Genomic DNA, 25,062 nt, shown 5'->3' on the forward strand with positions numbered 1-25,062 from the left:
ATTTGTCAATTCAAAGGAGCATTTCCGCTTCATTGAGCTGTCCTAGAACTAAACAGAAAGCTAAGGAAGGACACATGGCATAGAAGGATTATATGAAGGTTTAATATTTTAAATGAGTGAGTGGACTTTGCTCTTCCCTCTTTTTCATTGTGCTGATAATGACTAGCATAACTGATGCTAAGGAAGAGTACACATGAAAAAACTGAGACAAAATTCCAGGAAGGTCAAATCTGGACAATCACCTTGCTTGCCAGGAGCATCAGCTTATGCTTTTGTCAATTTACAGTGTCAGGTGAGATTTTATAGAGAATGTACTTAGCAATATGGTTTAAATAGGTATTATAAAAACTAATCTTGGTATCTTCATCTTGTCCTGTAAAAAAAAGTCAAAAATGTAGGTAGTTTTGAAGGCATCACTAAATTTCAAGTGCTTTGTGAAAACACTGACTCCTTTTAGACACCAGTGCATACTGCCTTTGCAGACAGCGCTAGCTTTGCGAGACAGTTTCAGAGGAGCAGGGAGTGCATCGCACTGAAGCACAGGCATTGGCTTCCATGCTTGATCTCCGTGGGGCAAAGCTTAAGGAGTATGAAAATGAGCTGAAAAGGTGTGAAAGCAGAGAGAGAAAGAGAAGAATGGAAGGAGGGAGTGAGGACAGAAGGGAAGGAGAGAGGGAGAAAGTGAGGAGGAAGGGAGGAGGAAGTGAGGAAGAAAAAGAAGGAAAGAAGAAGGAAAGAAGACGGAAGCATAGATAGACAGACAAACATCTAAAATCAGCCTGGGGACTGTTTACTTGTTGGCTGTCATAACTGTGAACTCAGACTTGAAAGATGTTGTTGCATTATTTTTAGGATTTCTTTCTTTGCTTTAAAAGAAGACACAGTTCATATTGACAGCAGTGTGTTAAGAAAAAGACTTTTAACCTCTGGCATGCATCTTCCCAATGAAAGGCCTGAATTCAAAAGGCACATGGGATTACGCAGGATGGGAAAGCTTCTTGCTTTCTGTTTCATGAAGAAAAGACTGTCCCTTTGAGGCTGACGGAGCCTGACAATCTCGGCCTGAGGAGACATAGCCTTCACCTTTTCCACACTCTCTGACCCAGGGAACATATTGAAGGGGCAGATTTTTCAGCAGGTATTACTGTTACAGACAAACTCTGCCAGAGCGGCAGCCAGGAGGTATGGCCAGCAATCTGCTTCAGCAAGGTGCTGTGGAAACAAGCTCTCTTTTTCTTTTTTCAATTGTGTTTGGAAATAACTGGCTACAAAAATGTGGATGAAAATAGAAGGAGGCCCAGAGACAAGGTTAAAACAGTATACTCTGAGCACCAGTCTTTTGCCAAGCAGCATGGAAGGGATGCAAAGACAAATAGCTCATAAAACCAAAGAAAAAGAAGGAATCCCTAAGTCATACATTTAAGTGCATTTAGACCAAAAATGAGCTCAAGATTTAGGATATTGTCTTTGGAGTGTTTCTTGTCTAATTAAGCTAGATTTATCTGTATTTGCCTTTTATACATTGTCAATGGTATTGAAACATGCATTAATAAGAAATGAAAAGCACTGCTATCACTTTAGTCCAAAGAAAAACAATTAAATCTCTTTACTCTGGTTCCTGGAGACCAGGGGTTCACCATACATCCATACTACATCCTGACGGCCCCCCTATTGAAATCATAACCAAGAAAACAATTGCTGAACAGGCATAGGGAACAAGTTATTCTTTCCTAAGTCCGATAGCCCTAACAGACTGCTGTGAGGTAATTTACACTGTCATCGCCTCCCCATATTTCTTCTGAAGACAGTATAAATATAAGCATTGTAAGCAGCGTGAGCATAAACCTTCCTGTCCTGCAATCAGTCAAGAGCCCTTCCCGAGCTCTAAACGAACACTGTAGGAAATAGTTCCATACTTCTTATTCACCACCAAAAGGCTGTCATTTGAAATTCACAGTTACCTATGGATCAAAAATTAGTCTGGTCCTAACAAACATAAATATATTAGAATTGCCTCTACTTTATTCAGGTTACAGACTGAATCAAGATTTTGAAGTAAACAGTCTAGAATATATTGTCCTGTGGACTCTGTACACAGGATAATACCTGGTTGTTGAGAATGAGCTATCCTAATCCCCGGATACACAAGAATTTATTTTACTATTACTGCCCTTGTTTGTCTAGAATATACTTTCAGTGCTGGCTGCAAGCATCTCTTCTAATGCTGAAAATGCTCATGCAAGCATGATGCAGCCATCCTATTCTTTACTATGAGTCTCACTTGAAATTATTACACTGTTTAGTTAGTTAAAAGTCAGTGCAATAATTTAATATAGAAGTGCAGTGTCTTCATTCACATGGACTTTAAATGGACATTTTTATGCTGCAAAGGGTGTGTGCATGTTTGACTTCAATGTCTACATTCTCAATGCCTATATTTTCTATGTTTTCCCATATTCAGTTAATCAAAAAGCTAACAAGAATAAATGAAATGTATAAGAATAAAGTGAAAGATACCACAATAAAATAAAATACATAAAATACATAAAATACATTAAGGTGAAGGTTTTGGAGATTACCTTGCCAGTGTTCATGCTCTCACTTTGTCATAATTAGCCAATTGTTTGACTGTGGTTTGCGCCTACTGAACTGACAAATTAGAGTTTCAATTAGCACAGAGGCAGACAAATCATGACAAGGAGACAGAGCCAAAGATGTCACCTGCTGACTGATCAGTGTCACGTTCTATTAGGAAAAAAATAATTTATTCAGTGTTGACAATTAGAGTATTTATTGTAATCAGTATCAGCACTTAGTATGGAAAAAAAGAGTTAAGATGCACATAGAGTCATTCTGGAGAACTTTAACAAGAGCCACTTTCAGTCTTGGTTGTTTTAAATGGTGAAAGTAATGTCTTAACATGCACTTTTACTAGAAAGAAAAATAAAATAGGTTCAACATGTTAGAAAGCTGTTGAATAAACCCTAACAGAGACAGAACCTTAGCTCCTAATTCAGTAAGTCAAACAGCAGCAGTGCTGATGCTTTTTAAGTGATAGGCATCTAAATAGAAAATTTTGTGGTAGTTTTTTTGAGTCAGCATGTGCATGTGTGTATGCAGGTCCATGTGCGCTTATATAATGGCGTGGAGGTTTAAGAGAACAATATCACACAAAATGTGAACAGTATAGGTTACTTATTATCAAAATAATACTAACAAGATTTCATTGCTATATGCTTGAAAACAAAATATCGGCTATGCCTTGTAAAGGACTCCATGATCTTCTCCTACATGTCCTTTTTTGCACCCATCCGGTGCTGCTGCATGCCCACAGCTGCCAGCTTAGTTGGGGATAGCCAGCCAAATGCCTGCAGAAAGCGCGTCTGCAGGCCAATAACCGCACAAGACTCTGGAATAAAGTCAAGTGCTAGCAAAACAAAGAGCCATAGGAACTTGCTACATGTTACAACAATTTTGTATGACATTAATACTTATCTGCATGACATTATACTGCCCCATGTCATCATTAAGACACAATGACAAAAAAGATTTTAGTGAGTTCTGGTAGGGAGGAAGCCCTCCATCCCCAAGATAAGAGCCACTCCTGTAGTGAAATCAGTGAAATAGCTCCAAAGTGAGAAATTAAGTTAAAGACTTAAATGTGGGTGAAAGAGACAGGGTGACCTTCTTAGTTTAGTTATTTAATGTTAACAGATTAGTGAATTTTATTAGGAAAGATCTACAAAATATGACATCCTTTTGTCTGTCTGTCCGAAGCTCTAAGGAAGTATTTTATAACATAAATAGGCCTAATACTTTTTTTCCAACAGATCTTTTCCTTTTTTGATAATGCTATTTCAGCAAAATCCAGTTCCTGTGAAGATACACCAATTTTTATGAAAAGTTGATTATAAATAAAGTGCTTTTCAAAATTCAAATTATTTCAATCTTCTTCAAACAGAATATCCCATTTTTGTTTTTTAAAAGCTATGATTTTTAAAGGACAACATTATATTGTAAAGAAAAGATGTATGCAGAGTCACACTTTCTATTTTTTTCTAAATGTCATGATTCTTTTGATCAGCCCTCTCCTTAATTTCATTTTACAGTATAGTTTATGTAAAAAAATTTTCAATTGTGATTCAAAATCAAAACAATTTTCAAAATGTCATATTGAAAAAACAGGAAAAAATATGAAATTGCCATTGGAAATTCACAAGTTTTATCCAGTTCTAAATCTAAGTTATCAACTGGAAGTAAAGCAAACGAGACAAACATTCACACTCACAGAAGATATTCACATTAAAATAAACTATCATGTAAAAACTTAGCAATAAGGGTATCAGCTGTGACTGCTGTTATAGTTACAGCAGAACTGTTAACTAAACTCCAGCTGCAGGCCAAATCTTGGATGACTATAAAGACAGAAGGAATTTAGGACCACAAAGATGTTTAAAGAACTGGAGCATCTCTCATAGGAGGAGAGGCTGAGAGAGCTGGGTCTGTTCAACCTGGAGAAGAGAAGGCTCAGGGAGATCTTTTTGATTCGTATAAATAAATACCTGCTGCAGGGGAGTAAAGAAGATGGCGCCAGACTCTTCTCAGTGGTGCCCAGTGACAGGACGAGAGGCAAGGGGCACAAATTACAATACGGGATATTCCATTTAAACATATGGAACCACTTCTTCACTGTGAGGGTGGTTGTACAGCTAGTTGCCCAGAAAGGCTGTGTAGTCTCCATCCGTGGAGATACTCAGAACTTGACTGGACACAGTGCTGGGTAACCTGCTCTAGGTGAGTCTGCTTGAGCAGGGCAGTTGGACTAAATGATCTCCAGAGGTACCTTCCATCCCAACTTTTCTGTTATTTGTGATCCTGTGACTTTGTGAATGTCTTTCCATTCTGGGTGCCTAGGCAAGCATGATATAGATCTCATTATAAATATAGCTCAATGAAAAAGAAGTCCACATTCATGGCTGGTCTTGAGCTATTCCAAATGCATAAAGCAATCATGCTGACTTCATTGCTGCAAATTAGATGTTTAACTTCACTTTGAAAGTAGCAAAATTTTGAGCTTTTTAGTTATTTAAAAAAATAAGGTCACTACCAATGCAGAAACATATGAAACTATTACAAAACTGCAGGATGTTAACTCAAACTGCAGGATGTTAACTCAAAACTAGGTAGAAATGGAATCTAAATGGACTTTTCTTCCCTGTCTGCACAAGGTTGAAATTCCTAGGCTGAGTTTATATTGTTTAGATCATCAATTCTGGTTTAGAAATCTCAGCTTCTGAACAACTTCGAAGCATCTAGTTTAAAGTTGATTTTTTAACTAGTTATTACAGATATTCATTTCTGAGGAGTTCTTCAGATCAAAGGGGTGCGATTTTCAATTGAAATAAAAAAGACAGCCATTTGTTCCTGATGAGCTCATGTGCGCGATGGGGGAGGTGAAGGGGAGAGAGTTAAATATAAATTATATATAAAAATAATACATATATAAATTATATATATGTATAGTATATTTTTAGTTATTATAGTATATATATAATAGTATGTATAAATATATACAGTATATATGAATTACAGTCTAATACATATGAAGTTACTGTCCACATGACTTTTTTGTGGAATAAATACCTTCCAACATCAGCTATTTGGACTTCACCCTGTCATGAGTACCTAGCAAATGACACTATATTTTTCACTTTAAACATGGTTAAAATGTTAATAATACAAGTATGTTTTCTTATCTCACTGCAATGAACCCTGTATTCAGGATACTAAAAGACTTCCGAACAATTACATTAAAATAAGCAACTATGCTTTAATGAGTTATTTCATATAATTTGAAGAGATAGGATTTCATACTACAGATATTAGACATTATTAGACCATTAGAGATTATTTTTAGCACACAGAATATAATATGAAGTTTTATACTGACATTATTTATTGTTTCAGTCATAAGTCCTTGTAACATTTTGCTGGAAACACAGAAAATGGTGAGACAGAACAATGCTACCAAGTGGTGATTTGAAAGGAGTTAATGGTGTCTGATTTTATAATTCAATTTTTCTGTAAAATTTAAGGGAATATATCTTGGGCCACAAACGAAAGTAAGTTGATAAATTACAAGAGAAGAATCACAGTATCACCATGAACCAGTAAGGAAGAAGTAAGGAAAACCAATACTGTAAGTCAAAAGAGAGAAAAAATTTAAACAGTTGCTTTTGGCTTTTTAATTGGTCCAGAACAGGACTCCAGTTACATGGCAGAAATAGGTTCTACAGATTTGAGACCTGGAAACAGCAAAGAGGAAGACAGGGCACACATGTTGTCACTTGCATGGTTCCTGCGCACTTACCCCAAGTTATTGAAAGGGTCAGGGAAGCAAGGCAGATTTCTAGGCTTGCCTATGGAAACTCCAGTGAAATCAGAGCATCTCTGGAAAATGCTTAAAATTTTTCAGATAAAAAGGCCAAGCCACAACTTTTTTCTTTTTTCTGAGCTGAGCTGATTGGAAATATGTCAGAGACTAGACTAGAGACACAGAAGTTCATTTGAAGTGAAAAAAGCATAAAGTTATGCCATTTTCATTTTTTTGTGACTGAGAGCCTCAGTGCTCAAAGGACTTAAAATAATTCCCTTGAAGTTGAAGAGTTTCAGATATTCTAAAAACCGAGGCTCCAGTGGCACCTGGCAGCAGGGCCCGTCTTGCCGCTCCTCAACGAAGGGCTGAAGAGCGGGAGCTGCCGCTCTTGCTCGGCGGGAGCAGGCTCACGCAGCAGCCCCCCGCGCCGCGAAGCACCGGCTGACGGGGCCCCGACTGCGCGCGCGGGGCTGGCACGGCAGGGCCCGGGGCAGGGAGGCTCCGCAGCCACCGGCAGCCCGGTGTGAAGAGGCCCCAGTGAATAACGCCTCGGTTTTTTCCTTCCTCTGTAATGGTGCCCCTCCTGGCAACAGGACAGCCGGTCCCCTTTCGCTTAAAACATCTTGAGAGAAGGGCAAAAATTTCTTTGTACTTCTCACAATACCAAACACTTTGCCTTTGCCCACAGTTAAGACCGGACTTATTTTAAATGACTAAAGATCCATGTTTTTAGAATCTTGCAATGAAACAAAGGAATGCTTTGTCCCATTACTTTCTCAGATGAAGCAAAAATGTCCTCTAGGAGGAACAGCACATTAGGGCTTTATGCAGAAAAAAGATTCTCCCAGAAAGGGAGAGAGAACAGGGATTCAGACTTGATTTTATAGCATTACTATCTTTCAATTTTAACTACAGACTCATTACCATGAATCCATAATGACAGGTATGTGATAGGTTGGGAACTAATGTCCTAGTTGAAACATTGCAAAAATTATTAGGAAAGAGCAACTAGAGGTGAAATGAATGATTACAAGTTAGATCATATATTCCAAAATATTTAAAGGGCTGTGAAAAATGGAAAGAGAAATCAATGACGGTGAAGATAAATCCATGCTAAGAGATGGGGCAGAGGTGATCTATTATCTTTATAAGTACTGTGAAATGGATGGTATCCAAAAGCCCAACCCCTTCACTATAGCTACTGCATTAAAGTACAGGGAGCATGAATGCTGCCATGGATAACATGAATTACGGGGACTGGTTTCTTATCAATCTGCTTACTAAGAAGTTACATGAATATTTTCCAAAAATACGGATGAAATAATACATAAAGATTTATAGGAAAGTGCTTCTCACTCAGAAAAAAGAGACAAATCCCTCTCCAGTGATCCTGTCTTCCTTTTACGGAAGTGGACTATTACACCACAATAACAGCAGCTGCTGTTATTTATGGATGTGTATTTGTTGAAATAGGTTGCAAAAGAAGAGCAAAAATAGTAGATTAAGAGTTAATTTCCTATGCAACTTGTAAAAGTGACATTCTGTTGTTTTGTTCACTTTTGTTTTTTGCACTCTCCTACAGAGATTCCTTAAAGGTGTGTTATATAAATACAACCCAAACCCTAATGTTTATTTAAACCAGGTTTAGCTGAGTGACTGTGAGTCAGTCTGTGTCCCGATCCCACAAAGCAGACCCATAGCTTCAAGTGCAGCAGAAATCCCAGTGGAGTCCGCGGCACTGCCGAGCTGCTTGGAGCTGGTCCCGTGTGTTGGGACCTGGCAGCAGCGGGGCCCAGAGCACTTTGCCATGCAAGAGCCAGCGTGACCGGGAGAGGAGGGGGGCAGGATACTTGTGGGCGGACACGTAAAAGGACTGCAGGAAAGGAAAGACAGATGTCAGTTGAATTGCTCTTTCTTGCAGGGGTGCATGGAGGCGTAAGGGAAGGAGAGGTTGTGGGCAGGAAGGAAAGGAATGGGTTTAGTTAAAAGGGAATAACCTAACTAAAAAGTGAGAGAGGAGACACAACGCGAAAAGGAAAAAACAAAAAAACAAAGACAGAACATGGGAGGAGAATGTAAAAGGGTTAGGTGTAGGTCAAGCTTCGTTTAGTATTTCCTACCGAAAATCCTAATGGGACCATTTTTAACTGAATTGGGACCAGCCAGCTAGGAAACAAAAATAAATAAATAAATTAAAAGCCTATAACAGTGTTTTCAGTGAAACTGGTTATTACACAATGGAAATAGCTCATGATCTGTGAGAGATCAAAATACATTTAATGTTCATAGGAGTCAATGAGCCTTTGAAAATAGATCTCAATTTACCTTCATAGTATCTGTTTTCCTGACAGACAGGGAAGTCAATGCGGGATAGGCGCTGGTACCGGGTGGCTGCCCTTGCACCGTTAGACTTATGAAATGAGTGTTGTGGAATATTTTCTTTTTACTGGCTCACATTCAGGTACACTTCCCTGTCCATTTAACTTGTTAAATATTTGCTGCTATACAGGTTTTCCCTTGTCAGTTTGTAGTACGTGAAATCCTGATAAATGAATGCCAGTACACTGTAGTCACAATTATAGATTAGCAAAGAATGTGAAAGCAAAATTCTTTTCATTTTGTTTACAAGTTCCATTTCTTTACAACAAAATAAATTGTTTCCATTTGTCTCTAGTTTTTAGGTATATACATGCATATACATAGCGTAATACTTCACTAGACAGAAAAATATCATCATATCCTTCTGTTTGCTATCTGGAAGAGTTGCTATTTGACCATGAAAACACTTAGAGTTTGGTTTGGGTTTTTTCCCCAAAACTTCATTTTTCAACAGCTGACCACTGAAGAGACTTCGCCTACACAACTTTACTCGTGTACTGAACTCCTGCTTACTTACATATAATACTTTGACCTTAGTGAATTTTCTGACATGACTAATGATTATTCAAATTAGATGAAAAGTTGGCAGTAGAAAGAAATACTATTACAACACTGAAAGATGTCTTACATGTTTCATAAGCATAAATATATTAGTGGAATCATACTACTATTGGGTACTAAAGGTATTCTGCTCAAATCAATGGATAGTTTGTGATGTTTAACAAAGCTACAATCAGAAAAAAATACCAATAACTTAATGGGCTGTATTTCATAGTGCTATATAACTATTTAGTGTGTGTACATAGATATAATTTCTATGGCAATATCATTTTAGTGCACTATATTAAAAATAAATTATAATACAATTTGTTGAAAACAGATAATTTTATCTTGCACTGCAATGCATTTTAAATGATCATATTAAATAGAATTCAGTGATATTCTATTTTATAGCTATCTAAAATAAAGGTCCTAAAGAAATTAAAATAAAGTACCTCATTAAAAATTCTGGTTCACAATTGCAAAACATGCTGGAAAACATAAGACACTCAGGTTTTGGAGCAACGGTGCGATGTCTCTAGCAAACATCCATATATGAGCTTTCCTGGTTTTAAGAAATGAAAATAATCAATTACCTTATTTAGGATTTTCCTGAAACTGATTTTCATGTTCACAGCACTGTAAATTTGATAAGATCTTACTCAATGCTAATTTGGACAGCAGATAAGAGAAACTTGCTCACTCACAGTGCAGCAGCAGGATAAGCAGGCAGTGAAGTAGTTGTGGCCTGTGTGGTGCTTCATAGCTTCAGGGCAGAGATGCCTTCCGTTGGGGTAACACCACCAGACCTCATAACAGACAAAACACCGGTTATCCTTTTAGGAAAGTCCTACGGAAGAAAAAGGCTTTACTTGCTTTGCTAAATCAGACACTAAGTGACTATACGAGCTCTAAGACTCTTGGGGAAAACACTACCTGTTCTTATCTCCTAAGAAGTCAGTCATGCTTTACGTTCACTGGCTCGGGATGGAGATGTATCAGCTCACGGGAAAAATCTGTCTCTGAGACAGAAATACCTCTTAGCATGTGACTGCTACTAAATCTCGCCAGGAAATGAAATACATCTTCTCATCCTACCTTTGTATCTAGACCTGCTCCCACTCTTTTTGCTACATTTCTGGCACCCAAAATGCTGGGGATTTAGGAACTGCCTTGCTTCTAAGCCCTTGCAGAACAGCAGGGCACTCCGGGAACTGGGGGAAGAAGAGCTTCCTACATCTCCCTTTTCTTTCCACTGCCTGACACTATCCTTCACTTGTTTTCCAATATTCTCATTGTGAATTCAAGCCCACATTCGTGACATTGATTTATAAGCACTCCTTATTGAATTTCTCTCCCTGCTCCGGCATTACTCCGTGCTCCTTCTGCAGTTTTTTGTTATGTGCTGTTAATAACAACACATGCTGTGACTGTCAGGCAGCCGAATTTTTCAAAGGTCAGATCAGTTTGAAGCTCTCTGCAAATTCATTTCAAGTTACGATATACCAGAGCAAACCAGATCCCAAGAAACAAAATCTTTTTCCTTTGTTTGCATTTCAGCTCCTATTTCTCTGTCTCTATTTTCACTTTAATTGCACGTCTGTCATATTCTCCTTAGGTCTTGCTCGTTCTTTTCTATAGTTCCAGGTAAATCTGAATTTTTTCTAATTAATGTACCTAATGCCTGAAAAACACATCAGAAAAATCCTCCCAGTAATAGCATTGAAATCTAGTGTCTCCAATGACAGAGATAGATGTCAGTCATGAAGCACACAATATTGGTATAAGAACCTGAAAAAATATCTCTGTAGGCCACAGAAGGTCAGAGCATGACAACAGCTGGAGAAGGAGAGGGTTAAAGACTTAAATATAATTATCTGACCTTAAAGCACAGAATTTTTTCTTGACAGAGTAGAATTGCGTCTGAAACAACTTATGAACAGAGCGGTGTGGAGAACTGCTTATGGAAGTGTTCATACATTAAAATTTGGTTTTCTTCTGATCAGCAAAGCAAAACAAGCTTTTGGAACTGCTGCTCTAAGGGGAATAGACCCTGGCTGGGAGGAGCTCCTGCACGGGAAGCGGTGGGGGCACCACGAGCAGGGAAAGGGACATTCCCAGGGTTTACGGGCAGCGAACTGTGTGTCAGCCTGCCAGGAGGGTTGCTGCGGAGCCAGGCAGAGAGCTTGGCAGTAATGCAGGAAGATTTCAAAATCTGCCTGGTAGGCAGGCAGACTCAAGTTCTGTCAGATGTGACACTAAATGAATTCTATCAGAATTGAAGAGTTCGAATGAAAAATTTCTGTTTAGAGAAACTGGCTTTCTCTGACAAGATATCATTCCATTGAAGGATTTTTTAGCATCAAGTGTACTGTGGAATTTTTTAATACACATATATAAAAGCATTGTGTAAAGCTCATTCACTTTCCCTTTTGTTAGGAAAGAAATTACCTGGTGGAAAGGTGTGCCATTCATCAATAGATCTTATGGCCAGGAAAGCCAAGATGATCATCTATCCCAATTGCATGCTAAACACAAGCCATAGGACTGTCCTGCTTCCATTCCTGTTGGAAGAAAGCAAAAACATCCACTGTCAAAAAAATTCTAGTTATGGAAAATCCACCATAGCTCATTAAATTTTTCAGTGGTTAATTATCACCAAACACAGGGTTTATTACATGTCAGAAAGACCTCCTAGCCACTTTATACCTTCTTCTTCATTCTGCTGTGTCATTTCCAATTCCAGTGTACCACCTTTTTAGGCTCCTTTTTACATCTTTGGATCTCCTGCTCATAAGCCAGACCACCTTCTCGTCCAGTTCTTCACCCAACAGTGCTTTCTTTCTGGTCTGTTTATGTGCAAATGGTCTGGGCTTCGGCAGCAGGAGCAGGAGTGCAATGCATGATACACTCTCAGGATGAGTTCATAGCACAGTAGCTTTCAGGAAGGACTGCAAGGACTGCATCAGAGCGTGCAAGTGTTTCTCTTGCCCCTTCCCTTGTGCAAAGGTACTACGCTGAGGAGGATTTACCAGCGATTGGTAAATCCTCACTGGTTTAATTGCCACTCTATGCATACCTGTAAAGCAACACATAGCCATACTGCACCACTATCTACAACGATTTTTAACTAACTGGCAACTCTTCATTCTTCAAACCTTCTGAATTTCATATGTCTGAATTTCTCCATGAGACATGAGGTTTTAAAATAAAATTATTTAAAACTGGGAAATAAAGTTTTAAAGCAATAAGCATGTAAAGGGAATTGTTTAAGCATCCAAAATAAAATCTTTTCATGCTTGAGTAATTCACTAATGTGACCAAACATAATTACAGCACTTATTATTTATTTATTTTGTTATAAATTATCCATGGGATAAAAACAAGTATAGGAAATTTCAGTCATAGTATTTTTTCTTGAAAGTCATAAATGCTTGGGCACAGGGGCTTATAATGAAAATGTTCCCTCAACCATAACGATATTGCTATGCTGATGCTGCTATAAAAAGGAGCTTGAAGGGAAGCCTCATGGAGGTTGAATTGGGTTCAGAAACCAATGCTGAAGCAAAAGTTTGCTTCATTTCTGCCAGAATCATTTCTGCCATAATGAAACAGCTGAGCAATGACTTCAGCCTAATAACTGATTTATGCATGACACTACATAGCTGACATTCATTTTCTGGGAAGGGTCTGAAATGGTGTTCTCGGGGCGACTCTGGCTTGCATATAGGCTGTCAACGGCATTTCTAACTTGTCAGAACCAAAAAGGAAAGGAAGTGATGGTGACCAACTTCCTCATTTTAAAACAAGCGTAATAAGCAGAGCAACTGCAGAGAATATCAGCCTTTCCATTCTCAAGGCTTGTATATTTAGCTGTTTTCTAGCATACTATCCATTCATCACTCTTACTGAAATTAAGGTTAAGTCAGCATTTTTATGAGCAACTTGCTATCTCTGAACAGACATACCAGTCATTTTCAACCAGAGTAGGGTGACTGCTTCCATGTTGAGGAAGAGCCCCTGAAAGTTTCTACTACTCAAGACCATACTACTCTGCAGCACTTGTGCCCTGGCCTTTGGTATAGGCACACACTCATAGGCATAATTTTCCAAACCTAATTCATGTGCGTAAAATCTCTCACATTGGCAGCACTTGCAGCTTCATGGCTCAAGACTGAAAAAAGCAAATAATCACTATGCAATTGTAGTCAACAAGATAAAATAATTGCTTCCTGAATGAGATTAATAATGAATTACCTGAGAATTTAAGGGGAAAAAAAAAACCCAGATGCATTGGTTAAATATATTAGTTATTTCTCGTGTAACAATATCTATACTTTCTGAAATCTGGAAAGTATGCTCCTTTTACTCTACTGACAATCTCATATCACTAGTAAGATTTTACTGTCAATTCAGGGGTATCATAATCATTCAAGACCACTGCCAAAATTTTTTTCAATGCCAGACCATGTTAAAAATCTTGCACATATTAGAAAAAATCTTACTCATGTTTATTCAGTGAACTAACTGTACACATATAAACTGTTCATGTAGTGACTATGTTAGTGATCAAATTCTCTTGTGATTAAATACCAAGCAGTATAGTCTCACTATGTACATATTTAGACAAAAAAGCAGTACACTGTATAAGACACAAATTTTAACTTCAAAAAATCTAGGAAAAGTATTACAGTACTGTCTACTATTTACATAAATGCTGATTTTCTATACAAGCTTGTGAATTCCTTTTACACAGAATAACATATTTTCATTTATAAAATTAAAAAAGGAAACAGAGAATATCATGCTTTTTCATTGTTAATCATATAGTATGATCACTCTCCCCTTGCTCCCCCAACTCAAAAGCTTAATTCAGTTATCATCACTTAAAAACATGGAAGAGATATACTATCTGTTTGAGAGTCTGGTTCCATTTCCTTCAGCTGGTTCATTGCATCTAATACTATATCAGAGCTGTAATATGTCTTTTTAAAAAAACACACCTGCATCTAATGTAAACCAATTAGTAAAAAAACACTTAGTATCCAAGTAATGTCAATATTACAAAATATCTTTTTATGTTTCCACTCAGGGCAACATTTTTATAACTAATTTGGGCAAATCCTTTCAAGAGCTCTCAAGGAAAAGTCTAAGGCAAGCTATCAGAGCTAACAATTCGTTTTAGAAATCTTAGTCTTTGTCTTCTTTATGAACATTAACTGGTTAAATTCAAAGGATCTGTTATGTCCCTGGGGCATGCCTTCACTGCCACTGAATTAGCTCTTGTTTCTCCCTCCCTCTTTCCTTCTCACGCCCACTGTTTTTTTCCGTCATAGTGTGTATTTTTTCTCTTCTCCCTCCTGTATTGTAACTAATGAATATTCAATTTGTTAAAGTAGAACTCCACCAAGAGAAATTGGCAGACATCCACTCTTTGCCCCAAAATAGCTAATAGTCACAGCCTGTGGCATTTACTGAGAGTGACTGAATGGAATAAGGATTGAGCATGGGTTTTTGAGATCTCACATCACACATTAGCTTCTAGAAATCTAGCAGTGCCACAGGTTCTTATTTCATATTCTTTAAACAAATTACTTCTGAGCACAGTTTTAACTTTGCAGAATTAATACTAAACAAACAAAATCTGTTCTGTCAGAAAATTCCCAAAATATGACATAGGAGAAGACCTGACGGTTGACATGTGAGTGCAATTGATGACTTGCCTACATTTGGGAATATTCTTCTGTATTCAGATAATGATTTTCAAATTAAGCTCATCTTTAAGATTTGTATAAAGAAGAATCATAAAATTGATTGGGTCTGTTATTCTCTAAGAAGCCTTATCCAGCTCTACTTGTGGGCCCGGGACACAGACGGTTTGTGTATAAGATAAGAATAAACAAACCAAATTCTGAAAAATGAATTATTATACAGCTTCCAAGAATTACAAGTGATTTAATTTTAATATTAGAATCAGCAGACTCATTTATTTCAGCATCCAGTCTTCCATCAACATATGCACTCTCAAGTTTCAGAAGAGCACAACACATTATGAGGAAGAGACTCGCAACCCAATGTCACTGAGACACTGACAACTGATCAGGAGGTATGTACTCAAAGAACATCTACTGTCATTGCATTAAAAAAAAAAACCCACAAAGAAAAACTCCTTCACTAATACAAGGAGACAGAAAAACACAGAGAAGAAATTTTGATATAGACAGCTGGGATGTATTTGAACGTGCCTTCCCTTGTGTTAAAGACATTAATATGCCATGTGAGACATACTTTTAAGTATTTTCACATGAATTAATGAGTCCTGAACATAACATCCAGCTATGTCTGGGACAGTTCTGCTTTGGGGAAGGTTGCCAGTTGCTATATTGGATCTACCCTTTGGGATAAGGGCAACCTTCAGAAAGTACCTACAACATTGTCTTTCTCAGCAGTTTCTTGCTCAAATTGTCACTTGCCACATATCTCAGCTAACTCGCTATGAAATATATGATATGAACCAAGCTCCTCCAAATCTTTCCCAAAGGTATACCTGCCCTTTTCAAGCCTCTGTCTCTGCAAGCCCTCTGGTATATAGTTCACCTATCACTTTAGGCAAAAGTTAAAAATAAGGACTACAGAGACTTTGTAATAAATGACACATGCATTTTACTCTTAGGCAGTCGTGGAGATTTTCAAAGCCAGCCAAAAATCAACAAGTACCTTGTCCTCCTTCATTGAAATCATAGCCAAGTGTATTTTATGCCCTTCTTTCTTCTTCCCGGAGTACTTTTATTCCCAGGTGGTTGTCAGCTGCCGAGAAGGGAGGTGCAGTTGGACAGATTCCATCCTTCAGTAGGGTCCCTGTCTCTGCCAGAACTAAACTCTGGCTTCGGAAACAAAGCCGGTTGTCAATATGTCAGCTCTCTGGTGATGTATTATAAAAAACAGCTTCCTTTAGCCCTTTTAGGTCTTTCCCCTCCCCCTTTTAAAGCAAACTTCTTGCTCTCAAAGGGAAAAGTCATGTAAAGTTTATGGCTACTCGATTCATGGTCAACAACTGAAATCAGATAGGGAACATAGACGTAACATCAAAACTGTCAGACTAGCAAGTAAAATTACAACTGCTTCAGTGATTTAATGTGGCTACAAGAGCAAAATTATTTAAATAATGGGTAATGGATGGCTTGCTAATGTGTAACTAGCATATTTCCAGTGTTAATGAAAATGAGGCAATTTTTGCCCCCCTAGAGGAAAAAAAAAACAGTTTAAAACAGCAAAGGACTAACATAGCTAAGTTCTAAAAAAATAAGATTATATTAAAAAAAAGACTGGAAGATACATTACACTGATAGCAAATAACATAGTAAATGAATTATTAAAACTAATTAATATATATTATAGTATTTTATTAGCAAATTGAAATTATTATATCCCCTGAGCATCTAGCTTGTTAGACACTAGTCCAGCTAGTTAGAATAAAATAGTTTGTTAGCATTTAAAGGAAATATATAAAAAGGCATACTGGTCATATGTATAACAATTAACCAAACAGTTTTAAAAATCTGACATACAGAGACAAAAAAAATGGGAGCTTGGGAGCCTCATCATACCTTTCTGACATTTGCCCAGGACTGGTATTTGGGATGACAACTGTGCTATTGAACCGTGCTCCATTAACATATCAGAAATAAAAAGATTAATGATTATCACTAAAAGAAGAGAAAGTTGCTGGCTGTATAAGAAGTATTAGACACAATGAAAAGGAATGAATAATTCTGTGTGAAACACAACCAACATAAGTGTTTTTTAACAGTGGGTTTATATTAAATGGCACCATTTGTGCTCCCAATTATTTATTTCCACCAATCTCCATCTTTATATGAGTAGGGACAAGTATGAAACCAGAAACAAATTCTGATGGGCTTGTGAAAAAACTTCCAGTGCATAAAAGCCAAAAGAGAGTTTTCCTCTTTCTATATTTACATTGTTGATACTAACTCCAGATGACTTCAGAAGAAACACATAGCACTGCAGTGTTTGACAGAAACCCACAAGCATTGCTTTTATTATAACATAATACAGTCATGGAAATTGCAATATTATCTAGCAATTAACAGTTTCTACCAGTGAATTTTCTGCAGACCTTAAGGCACCTGGCCTGTTCCCTCTTTCTAGAAGACAGGACTGAACCACACTGCACAAACTACTGCGCAGTTGCCTCTAGCTAGCACAGCCTCTGAGCAGGGGGCTAACTTCTTCTCTAGCTACATAATGCTCCATGAAATAGGACCCCGATTCTCTCAAGTTATAATAAATTATCATCATAGTGTATCTACGATGGTCAGTCCTTTTGAGGCTTCACAATACTACTTTTAAAGTCTGCATAAACCTCCAGCAAAGAAAAACTGACAAAAAACCCCTTCTTTCTGCAAGGCCATCAGCAATGCCCACAAATTCTCCCAAGAAGGCTGCATTTTTTCCAGTTTTTGTTGACTGTCTGAGCCTGTGGCAAACAAAACCTTCTGTAGAACAGGATGAAATATTTTGGCCTATTGTTTTTAATTACCCTAAATAACATGCTCAGTGACAATAAATGTCATTATTTTAGTCAGGTTGTGATGGACTGTTCATGTAAAAAAATAAAGCTATTTAATATTTTTAACATTCCTTTAGATCTCTGCTTTTTTTCCCCAGAAATTTTCAAGTGTTAAAAAAATGCTGAATCTCTAAAGGTTTCTACAAACAATTTCAAGCAATTTAAACCTAAACTGTTGAGACCTAGACAATTTCAGTGGCTTTGTTTTGAAAAAACAATTGTTGTAGGCTGATACATAACTATTTTTCTCAGTATTTCAAAACTACCCAAAACAGAGAGCATACTTGCAGACATATATAAGAGACACAGGTGAAGGAATGAAAGAAAATGTACGTTAAATCTACTTCCATTTCAATGTAGCCTCATAAAGATCTCTTTTTCCCTTGGTCTCTTAGCTTGATGTCTCTACCCAACCAACTGATAATCAGGGAGGTTTCAAGGTACGTCCATGTCTTTTTTCTTCCTGGACAAATATGATCATAAAGCTGAAATCCACAAAAAGCATTTCTCCTTCAAAGAGTACATTAAATCATTTAATGCATACAGATATAATGTACCTTGCATGTAAATATCCTGACAAAGAACTATTTTTCCATTTTCAAAGCTGCATCACATAATCACAGATAGTTATGGAGTGAGTAGTTCAGTCAGTACTAACACCTGTCCCTATTTTTTTTTAAAGACATAGACTATTTTGGTGTATACCTTGTGGTCCTGAATGTCTCCTCAGTCCAAGCTACTGGAATATCAACCTACCTTGATCCTGATAAATCTGTCATTGAACCAAAACACAGCAATAGCAGAGCTGCAATTCAGAGCTTGTTAGCAAACAGGTATATTACCTCTAAAGGGACCTCAGAACGGTGCATGAGCTCTGAATTATAGAGATGATGTTGCAGAAAGCAAGGTGGCTTACAGTGGCTTGTGTAAAAGTTTCACTTCAAGTTGATGCATTCTCTCTTTCACAGAGATTTCATCCACTGTGCTTAACTTACTGGATCTATGATCTAATTCATTGGTTACGAAAAATATGTACTCAAAATGAGCAACCAACAATTTGGTGATCTCTGGGGAGCAGACGAAGGTCTCCACAGGCAGCGTGCATGCAGAAGATATGTTATAATTCTTAGGTTTTTGCTCCCTACTGAAGCATTTACTCCATGCTGCTGGAATTTCTGAATTCAAGTGTTTTCTTAAATTAGTATTTTCCACTCATTTTTTTCTCCATTGACTGGAAATTCTTGTCTAGGGATGTTAAAGGACACAGAAATACTGCTTTCTTGATTTACTGAAAATTTCAGGCTGTCAGCAAAGAGCTATATTAAGGACTCTTGCTCTCTACTCACAGCTCCTCAAATACTTGCTAGTATGACAAAAAGCCTAAGAATCATTTAGGAAGACTGGAAGGCCAAATTCCACATTTAAGGTGAACAAACAGGGAAAACAAAAGGGACAGAATGAAGACAGTAGCCACTGCAGTGATACCGCAAAAACTGTCAGAGCAAGACCGATCACTATAGAGTCAGCTATTTTCCATAACAATGTTAATAAGAATTTCATATAAACTGGCAAACAAAAATAACTGAAAGTATTCCAAGTATTCCTGGATCAAGAAATCTGATTTCACACATCTAAGTAAAGCTCTTTTCCAATGTTTTCAGAGCCTGTAAGGAGCTCTGTGTCCTTGTATGCCATTCCTTTCCACAGCTAGTCTATGAAAAGTGTTTCCAAAATACAGCACTAATCCCTTTCCTGTTGAAACATTGTGCACATCAGGCCAGATTCTCTAAGGCACCAGTCCATCCCTGAGCAGTGGCAGCACAATGCAGATAGCAGAAATTACAGCCAAAAGATGTCATTGCGAGATTTTGATGAAACATAAAATTAAAGTTATGTGGAGCTATGTAACAGAATATTGACATCAGCTGTGCTGTGAGAAAGGGGCTGCAGAAAGTGGAAGAACCAACATAGTTGGGAGATAATGGAAATGTGGGAGAACCCTATTATATAATATAAGCATTAATATTTCAAACATAATCCACTTCAACAAATGCTGGAAGAGCAAGGAAAAAATCAGAATTAGATACAACAGAGGGACAGACTAGGAGTGGGAACACACAGCTTTTCCAAAGAGCAATAATTATCCTTCAAAAGTCCTGGTACATCACAAGAAGTTGCCAGAGTATGCTGATAGCACTTTTTTTTTCCTAATGTTCTGAAATCTCACTATGAAAATTTGTGACGATATTCCCCAAAATATTCTCTGTTGTTCTTTTACCAGACCATCTGGTAAATGAAACTTTCTGATGTTGCATCTCCTGGTATAATGGAAGAGCATGGATTGCGTACCCACACCATTCGTCCAACAAAAAAAACAGCTGTGTAAGTAGTTTTAAGCAGAATGGAAGTAGAGCAGGGGAACGAAAAGGGCAGGACTGACATCCAGAGCCTGGAGGGCTTCTATGCTTACAGAGCTGAAAGAAAAAGAGTGATTTCTCAACAAGTAAGTTCTAGCATTCTGTCGCATGCTATTCAGTAGAACAGAATTAGCACCGAAGCCCCAAAGCCTTGAAGTTCTCCATTCCTCACATGAAGAGTAGGGGTTCCCATCTCTCACATCCTCCAGAGAACATGAGCCAATACATTTGCTTTTCTCCCCCCCAACTGATTCTGCTTCTAAAATATAAACATAAAATCTCTTTTACAAAAGTTTTTGGAAGTTATTAAAACACAGAGCACAAAGAGTATGAATTCAGTTGCTCCAGTTTTCCAGCCACTGGAAAAAGTCAATGGTTTCATGTTCAGTGCTGGTACTGATACTCCGAAAGCTACCATATGGCTGAAGCAGCTCTGCTGATGACTTTCTGAGTTGCAGCAATTGCAGTTTTTCAGTAAGTCAGGCTTTCGCTCTTAATCACAATCCTAACAAGCAAGGCAAATTGAGCTGATAGAGACTTGTTTGTGAGGGTATAAATCTCTCTTGGGCTGTTCACTGTAGCTCTATTAGAGAGCATCCCCTTTTTCGCGCAGTGTGCAAAGATGCACAGATGGTAGAAGTTTGGAAAAATTCCCAGAATAGCTCTGAGGAAGCAGACAGAATAATAAAGTATAGATAAGGAGAACAGAACTCTGACCCTATCCCAATTTTGAGTAAATATGGAAGATGATGAACTAAACCAGGTAGCCAAGAGCTTATATTAAATTCCATAACTGACTCACCTCCTATTGGTAGCAAGTTTTCAACCCTATTTTGTCAATCTTTTCTCTTAGCACTCTCAGTGGTAGACAGTGTTTTACTTCTGCTACTGCCAGGAAAGGGTCAAAGTATGGTAGAGAGACACAAAAACATTATTTTCATCCTGCCAAGAAGCTAGCAGCGATTCATAATAGTTTGAAGTGGTTGTGGTACTTCTTTACAGTAGAGCAACACTGCTCAGCTTGGAAAATATTGGTAGAGGCACTTTGGTCCAAATGTTAACACATGTACGTTTGACATGAGCCTGAAAAAAGAAAAGTCCTGCTGTTCTGTAAATGAAGAATACCCTAAGTGTGATTTTATTTGTGAAAATGTGAAAGCATACACATACTGCTGTGTAGATTACTCTTTTGCAGAAGTTGATATAATTCTACTTAAACTGATGGTTCCAGTCATTATTAACAGTACTCTCAATATCACATTTGCATCAAACAAATTCAATATAAATAACTTATCACAGGTATATGAAAAACTATACAAAATAAACTACTCTTCTATTATCAGAAGTGTGTAAGATAAAGACACAGGGACTGTTCAGAAGATAGGAGCATTCAGATTTGAATCTATCATGGAATTGATCTTTGGGTATATGTGCTACCGTGCCTTTGAGAAACCATGGGCCCTGAATAGCCCTCCCTACTTTCCTGGATGGATTTACAAAATGTTATTGGCTTCAAGTTTCAACTGACAACCACAGTTCACATCCATTCAATAATGTGAATGAATGTGGAAAGTAAGTAGTGAAAAGATTCATTTCACTACATGATATTATCAGATTACTAGCTGAGAACTAGTCTGGCAACAACAAATTCAATGATATAGCATCTTTCATAATTTTACCTTTTGTTTTCCTCCACACTAGACCAAATCTAAATAATTTTTAACAGTTTTGCAAAAAATGATATTGTATTTTCTGAATGAGAGGGGAGTTTTTCAATGCAGAGAGGTAAGCACTTATATTTATCCATATCTGCTCCATGGACCAGTTAGGTTACAGGTTACAAATTCAGGAGACACATGCATAAATCAGCATTCTTCCTTTCTCCTCTCTTGTCCATGTTTCCATGTAAGGGGAATCTACCTGAAGGCCAGAGAGAGGCTACTCTGCTCTGCAGCAAGCAAACCTTGATTCACCTTGAGGACACACAATCCCGAATGTCCCACATTTCTCTTTTTCACACTTCTCCCAACCATATGTGAAAATTTAACAGAAAAAGGTGAATCACTGCAAAATATCTTGTGTTTGATAGAACAGGTTATTTTAACAAAAAGCAATCATTTTGTCAAAAATGTTCCAACTGTTCTGCATGGACAATGCAAACGCACATGTCCAAAGCAAATGCATACGTCAGGCATGAAATGCAAAACAATAAACACACTATATTAAGTCTTGTTTTGCTTAAATGCCTCTTTGTGAGAAGCGATGGGTAGCACAATTTATAGCGAAGGAAGGATAAAGGTGTTCAGATGGCCTTAAAATCAGTTTTACCTCAATTCTTATCTTATTTCTCAGCCAAAACATGATAATTTTGTAGATTACGCATTTTATTCTCTCTGGAGATGGCAGCATTTTCGCTTTAAACTTGTTTCACTTGGCCATTACAGAGTATTGTTCCTGCTGATTTTTAGAATTATGCAAGTGAAGATTGAAAAGATCAGGAATATGTCAGGAATGCAAAACATGCTGACTTGAATACTAACCAATTATTGGGAAAAGCTTCATTCTCCTCCCACATCACCTATGATAAGCAATATATGCTCTGCAGAGAGGAGGAAAAAAAGGTGTTTCTGACAAAACTAAATATACTTCTGTTCTGCTCTATTCTTGTTCAAGAGTATCAGCATCTTTTAATATGCAATTTTTAGATTTGTTAGCATTAACAATACTTACAAGGCAGAAGAAAAAGCTAAAAGAGAAAGCTGAGAGAAAGAAAGAAAAGAAACACCGCTGCTGGAAGTTGTTTATCCCTAGGAACTATTTACCTAATCAACTCAATTCAAAAAATACCTGATTCCATTTGTACAATTCAGATTTAACAGAATTGCATTTAATCATAACTCACAATCACAAATTATCAAATCATAATTCTAACAGACTTTGTTTGGCTGAAGCAAGTCATGTAAGTCATATTTATAAAGCCAAATTCTATGTTTCTAGTCTAAAAATTACGTGTTCCATTTATGTAACATAAATTTCTGTCATTGATATCAACTGGCCGAGTCATATTGGCAGCGATACTGTAGCATCAGATCTACACATCCAGAAACACTTTATTCCTCAGCAAAAGAGATTCTTTATGAGACAGTAATCTTAGGTTTTTCTACTGTTCCAGAGGCAGTAAGGAAAGAGAGATGGAGGTTGGGAAAACTGAAGGAAAAATGTCCTGGCCACAAATGGAACGATAGCTTTCTCCATTCAGTGACCCAGCGTTCAGAAAGCTGACTAAATGACAGTCTGGAATTTTAAAATTATATGAGGACATCTTCCTTCATTGGAGGAATTGTCTTTAAAGCAGATAAAGCATCTCTGAAATGTATTCTTGGGAGTACATTTTGAAGAATTCACCTAGCTGTCCAGGAAAGGCTAAGGTTAAAAACTGGCAACTTTGTCCCTGATGATCATGTATTCCCCCTTACTCAGAGTGCCTCTCAAAATTTGAGACATAGTGACTACACCTTTTTATATCATCAGAGAAGAGAGATCTGAGCCATCTGTCCAGCTTGAATCAAGGTTAAATAATATGTTAACTCAGTTCCTTGAGTCAGTGGAGATGGCATTCTCAGAAGAGACCTGCACAAACCTCTGCATTTTCAGCAGCTAATGGACAACACTTCTACTCCAGTAAGTATAGCACCTTTCATACTCACTGTGGCAGGTTTTACAGTGCAGCAATTATTAGAAGTAGCAAGGGCTGAATTTATCCTGGTGTTCCCAATAAAAACTATATATGTGTTATATAAGATGTTTGAGGGAGCAGGAAAGGTTTAAACATGACCAACAAAGAAAAAACAGGTTTGTATTTTCCCTGTCTTACAGTATAGGAAAATCCAACCCTAACAGAGTTTTATTTTGTTTTCTAATTCTCTCCTGTGCTTATCGTTAAAAATTCAGACTTTCTGCCCTGGGAGGTTCTGTGGACAAATGGAGAATTGGCATGGCTATGACAGCGCAAATATCTTGGAAATAAAACCTTAAGTATTTGAGATACAAAGTGAGGGTTTTTCAATGTTGTTTTTATTATCATATGTATAACTAAATCACTTGGGAAAAATATGTCTTTATTAAAGATTCAAAGTCCTCATTTCTGCCAATATGGCTTGAAAAAGGCCTACCATGAATCCTTCAGCAGGAACAGGGAAAACTATTCTTGACATTTTTGATATTTCCAAGATAAAAAAAATTATCTCATTTAGAAACATCTCTACTTTCTCATGTCCCCTCTGTACATGAGAATGAAACATAAGCTGCAACATGCAAATTCAGTTTTTCCTTTTTATATATCACCTTTGTGCAAAAATAAAGTCAAACATCAAAGTTATTTTGTTTGTCTGTTTAATAGAAGATATATCCATCCAAGCACAGCTAAATCATTTACTTGTCTGGCAACAATCACAGCTTGTGATCACTGTAATATCATGCATTTAGTTGCCTCAAATATACATTTAATATGTTTCAACTACAAGGTAAATTTCAGTGGTAATAAAAGGGTATGAGTGAGCAGAACTACTATACAGTTTTCTGAGTTAGCCTTATAAGTTCATTAGCTTGCTTTCAGGTTTCCTGAATGTGCAGGACGTGTCAAAATAGCTCTGTGAACTAGCTTAAAACAAGCATGCTGTGTCAAATTCAGATGCTTGGTGGATTAACCCATTATAAAGCAATCTGGGAAAAATCTGATTTGCAGCAAAGCTAGTTTT

The 25,062-nt window shown here is 37.4% G+C and overlaps 1 long non-coding RNA gene across 1 annotated transcript; it reads right to left on the minus strand.

Annotated features, from left to right (window-relative positions):
- Nucleotides 1-9,806: 9,806 nt before the first annotated feature.
- Nucleotides 9,807-16,149, minus strand: LOC135325125 (uncharacterized). The gene is made up of 4 exons (XR_010386315.1): nt 16,013-16,149; nt 11,747-11,859; nt 10,003-10,145; nt 9,807-9,860 (listed from the first exon to the last, which is right to left on the minus strand). It is a non-coding gene; the product is annotated as an uncharacterized LOC135325125 (long non-coding RNA).
- Nucleotides 16,150-25,062: the final 8,913 nt, after the last annotated feature.

The sequence above is a fragment of the Dromaius novaehollandiae genome, chromosome Z (genome assembly GCF_036370855.1).
Source record: "Dromaius novaehollandiae isolate bDroNov1 chromosome Z, bDroNov1.hap1, whole genome shotgun sequence".
NCBI classification, from domain to species: Eukaryota; Metazoa; Chordata; class Aves; order Casuariiformes; family Dromaiidae; genus Dromaius; species Dromaius novaehollandiae.